This window comes from Durio zibethinus, chromosome 7, assembly GCF_047325235.1.
Source record: "Durio zibethinus cultivar Kanyao isolate XHJ-2024 chromosome 7, ASM4732523v1, whole genome shotgun sequence".
Classification (NCBI taxonomy): Eukaryota; Viridiplantae; Streptophyta; class Magnoliopsida; order Malvales; family Malvaceae; genus Durio; species Durio zibethinus.
The window spans coordinates 15,315,328-15,320,936 of record NC_143168.1 but is presented as its reverse complement, the minus strand read 5'-3'; positions in this window follow the sequence as shown (position 1 = coordinate 15,320,936).

The window sequence follows — 5,609 nt, the reverse complement described above, 5'->3', positions numbered from 1 at the left end:
ATCATTCTACCCTTCCACCAGTCCTAAACACTTTTAGAAGAATATTGGAATCTTTCAAAAATAATTTAAAAATCATTTTCACAAATTTCATAATTTTTTATATTTTGAAATAACACTTGAAAATACAAAACTTTTATTTCCAAATTTGTTGCACAACACTTAAAAAAGTTAATCCTTGCATCAAAATATAATTTCTATAATTTTTTCAAAATTAAATTTCTCATAAATAATTCTCACTCTCCTAAAATCAATATTTTCTTAAATAAATTAAAAAAAATTGATGATTACTAACATAAGTGCATGAATTGTAATAAGTATAAAGTAATGAGTAAAGTTTGTTTTCATAGAGATTGTAAATAAAGTTAATATTAAATTCTAAATTTATAACACCTTAATTATATTCAGACAAATTGAAACTAATATCTAAGAATTAAATTAAATTGCTTAACTAATCAAAACAGAAACGTAACGTATGTAATAACTTAAATTAAATAAGTTTAAACTTAAATTATCATGTAATAATTGAAACTGTAACTTAACTAAACAAATAAGATATAGGTTAAACGCAAAATAGAAGGTAACTAACTTAAATTAACCAGAATTGAATGCAAATTCAAGTTATTAAATTTAAAAACATGCAAATTAAACTTAACTAGCATGCAATAACGTAATCAACTTAACTTAAACTTAAATCTACAAAGAACATAATTGAATTAACCCAATTAACCCTAAGAATATGCAATTATTAATAAGATTTAATTAAAAACTTGAACATGCAAGAACTAAGGTTTAATAAACAATCAGAAACTAGATATCCCTAATGACATTCAATCTAATAAAATTAAGAGGAATTAAATTTAAAAATAGCAAGTTAACTTAGAACTGAATTAACTTAAACTTAATAGCATGAAAACTGAATTAATTTAGCCAATTTAAAAATGTAAATAGAAAATTAAAGCATTAATAGAACTTAAATAACAAGAATCGCCTAAATCAAATGTAACTTAAATAGAAAATGTAATTTAAGGTGAAGAATAAAGCAATAACATGATTTAAAGTTAACTTGAACTAAACTTAAATCAAACAGAAACTTAAACTAACTTGAAAAATAAAATCAAACTTGAATAAATTGAATCCAAAGTAAAGAAAACTTAAGAACTACAAAACATAAAAGAAAACTTAAAAAGAAAACTCTAAAGAACTAAAGTTGGTTTACACCCCAATCAAAACTGATTTAAAGAAAACTAATAAAAAACTTGAAAAACTAAAGTACAATAAAAGAAAATCTAAGACTAAGGACTGGTTTGACACCCAAGTCTATGCTTTTTCCTAATGCCTAAAGCTAGCTATTTATAGAAATACACAAAAATCCTAGAGAGGTTCAGCTGACTTAATCTTGGTCTCTTAAAGTAGCATGATTCTATCATGCTTGGTATCTTGAATGAAAGAGTTTTCTTAGATTGGATTTTTAATGGATATGTTGATTGATCTTTACATGAATGCATGTAAACTAAATATTGGAATAATTAGATGTTGACGTCTCTTTAATCTTGCTAACTTGTCTCCCTTGAAATGAAAAAGGGAGGTTGAGCTACTTATTTAAAATAGAAGAAGTTGATTTTCTTTTAAATTCTTTCAAGTAGCTCTTAAAGTCCTAACTTTGAGCTGCTTACAACTTTCTTTTAGGCAAAAAATCTTGTATAGCTTAAACATTTTATCAGCTTAAAATCATGAAAATTTAAGTTGTTTAACTTTTCTTAAACTCTTCTTAAACTTTAAATCTCTTAAAATTGAAGAATGATGTGTGGTAAGGTCTTTTTAAGAGAAAAGAATATATTGTAATTATTTTCTAACCCGTGATAGTCATCTAGAAATGAATCTTCAACTTGGAGTACTTTTTATGTTTATTGGGGAATTCTCGAAGTTGGAGTAGTATTTCTTATAGAAAATAAAACTTTAAGTAGTATTCTCCTACTAGTATGCCACCCCTCCTTCTATAGTTTTTTATTTTCATGCAAATCCTACCTTTAGTAGGAATATTAATACAAACTAGGATTTCCTAATCAACTTAGCAAAACCAACTCTAAGTAAGATTAGAGGTGTTCAAAATTTTGTTTTAACTAAATTAACTAACCAAACAGATTTAATTAGGTTAATCAGTCGATCACTGAATTAATTTCTACTGGTTATTAAAAATGATTTTAGAGAAATTTTTTTTGGTTAATTCAAAAATCAAATTAACTAAAATTTTAACCAAAAATAATAAAAACCTATATATAAAATAAAAAAAAATGAAATTGCTTGTCTCATTTCAAGTTATTAAAGTTTTTAACTTAATACTTTGGTATATAAATATTTTTGTTGACTAATTTTATTTAATTTATTTTTCCTCTTCGAATTCAAGTGTTTATCACCTATATATTGTCTATATAACTCTTTTTTCAACTTTGTGTTGTGTGAAGATGTTATCTAATCAACTAAATCTTGTCTATAGCTTGCTGCACAATTTTCAAAAGTAAAGGTTTCCTTCTCTTACATCATCTTAATATTTAGGATATCTATATTTCTTACTAGACAATGCTTCATATGAAGTTATTTGGATACTTGCTTGATAATTATTGTTGTAAGAAAATTCCACCAATTACAATTGTTCATCCTATTTATCTTTTAGATTAATGACTCAAGCTCTTAACATGTACACCAACATTTGAATTGTCCTCTCTAATTATCCATCTATCCGAGGTTGGAATGCTATGCTAAATTTCAATTTTATACCCAAAGCTTTGTGCCAGCTTTCCTAAAACTTTTCTATAAATCTCAAGTCACAATAAAAAATAACAAACACAGGTAATCTATGCAATTTAACAATTTCTTGAATACATAAAGTTGACAACATCTCTAGTGAATATGAGAGTTCGAAAGTTAAAAACAAAGTTGATTTCATCAATCTATCAATCTAACAATCACCCATATTGACTTATTGCCTCAAAGAGTTTTAAGCAATCCAGAAATGAGGCCCATGGTAATATTTTCTTTCCATTCTTGTATTGGAAGAGGTTATAGTTGTCGACTTAGTCTCCAATGTTCAACTTTTGCTTGTTGATAGACTAAGCATTATGTTATAAAGGTAGCGATCTCTCTCGTCATATTGTTCAAACCAATAAGTTTCCTTGAAGTCTCCATACATCTTCATCCTAACAAGGTGCTTGATATATCCAAAGTAATGTGTTTCATTTAAAATCTCTTTCTTCTCGTCAAAGTTTACAAAAACACACAATTTATTCTTAAATCGTAATAAACCACCCTTTTTTGCTCAAATTTTCTATATGATAAATCTTTTAATTGTGTTACCTTGTACTATCTACTTAGCTAAGACTATTTCAGAACCATATTTTTAAACTCTTATCCTTACCCTTTATATATCTTATAGAATTGATATTTGCAATATGATCATTGTTATGATGTTACCACTATTCCTCCTATTTAATGCATTTACTACAATATCCCTCTTACTTGAATAGTAACTAATAGTCAAATCATAGTTCGTCAATAATACTAACCATCTTCTTTTTTTCAAGTTTAGCTCCTTTTGAGTGAAGATATAATGCATGATCTTATAATCAATAAAAATCTAACACTTCTTACCATACAAGTAATGTTTTTAAATTTTACACAAAAACACAACAATTGCAAGCTCCAAGCCATATGTAGGATAGTTCCACTCATATGATTTGAGTTGCCTTGAAGCATATGCCACTATTTTACCATATTGCACCAAAACACATCCCAAACATATCTTAGAAGTATCAATGTAGATGGTGAATCCTTCACTTCCATTTAGAATTGCTATAATAGGGATTGATACTAATCATTTTTCAATTCTTGGAAACTTCATTCACATTCATCAATCCATTGAAGTTTAACTCCTCTTACTTCAATCGATTTATAGGTATCATGATATGAAAAAACTCATACAAATTTTTTGTAGTAATCGACTAGCCCTTGACAACTACGAACTTTGATAACATTAGTTAGTGGATTCCAATCTACTATTACCTTTACCCTTTTAAGGTCCACTGAATTTTTGCCTTTATAGACACCATATCTTAGGAATGCCATACTATTTAACCAAAACTCACACTCTTTGAACTTAACGTACAGCTTCTTTTCCCTTAAGATTTGTAATAGCATTATCAAATGTTCTTCATACTTCTTTTAACTCTTGGAATATACCAATATATCATTTATAAATACCACAACGAACTTATCCAAATAGGGTTTAAACACTCTTTTAAACCATGAACATTCATCATGTTCATGAAAGCAATAAGGGTATTAGTCAGCCCAAAAGACATAACAAGAAACTTGTAATGCTCATATCTTATTCGAAAAGTTTATTTGCGAACATCTTTCATCTTAATCTTCAACAAGTGATAATCAACCTTAAAATCAATCTTGGAAAAGACTTATGCACTATTCAATTGATCAATAAGATCATCGATATGAGGTAAAGGATACTTATTGCACATAATCATCTTGTTCAACTCTTGGTAGTCAATGAAAGTCTCACGCTACCATCTTTCTTCTTTATAAACAATATAAGAGTACCCCTTATGTCGATACACTCAATCTAATGAAGCCTTCATCTAATAATTTTTTTAGTTACTCTTTCAATTTCTTCAACTTTGTTGGAACCATTTTGCATGGAGCTTTAGAAATTAAGGCCATCCCTAGAGTTAAATCAATAGAGAACTTTTTAATTAGGTGGAAAACCAAGTCATGTGGAAAGACATCGCAAAACTCACTAAGTAAAAAAATGTCACCCATTTATAACTTCTTAAATTATGTATATCTAAATGTGAGAAAATGAACAACATTTTTGTTTTTTAATAACCATCTAGCTTAAAGTGATGACATGTTTCTTGGCGGTGAACTAGAGGAACTACAAATAAAGCTAAATTTATCTACATCAAAAAATTGAAAATCTATTCTCTTTTTATGGCAATTGAGGTTAACATAATGTTTAGCTCTCCAATCCATTACAAGAATAACAGTAAAGTCCTGCATATCCAAAACTACCAAATCAATAGGTAAAATTCTATTATTCTCCAACAATAATATATGACTTATACATAGCATTAGTCACTTTTCACCTTCAGTAGGAGTATCAAAGAGTAATTCAACATCCAAAGGTTTAACAACTTTTATCATACCTTTATAACAAAATAATAAATAGATAAGTATGTGAGCCTTAAAATTTTTTTTATCATATCTTGACCTTAGTCTTACATTACAAATTTAGAAGAGTCTTAATAGATCTTTGATTATATATTTGTCTACATTAGTGGAGAGAAATGATAAAAGCAAACATATAAAACATGCCTACTTTTTAATGATATTTTGTTCAAAATTTCATGTTTTGTATAATTATCCTTAGATTCCATGCAATGATATGATAAAGATATAGCATAAAATAGAACTCAAATTAAGAGGGATCTTATTATAAGAATATTCTTGTAGATTAACCAATGCTTATGATTTTTCTCTACTTATATTTGTTAGGTGATGAAGAATATTATGTTAAATTGGTCATTGGAAGTATTTGATTT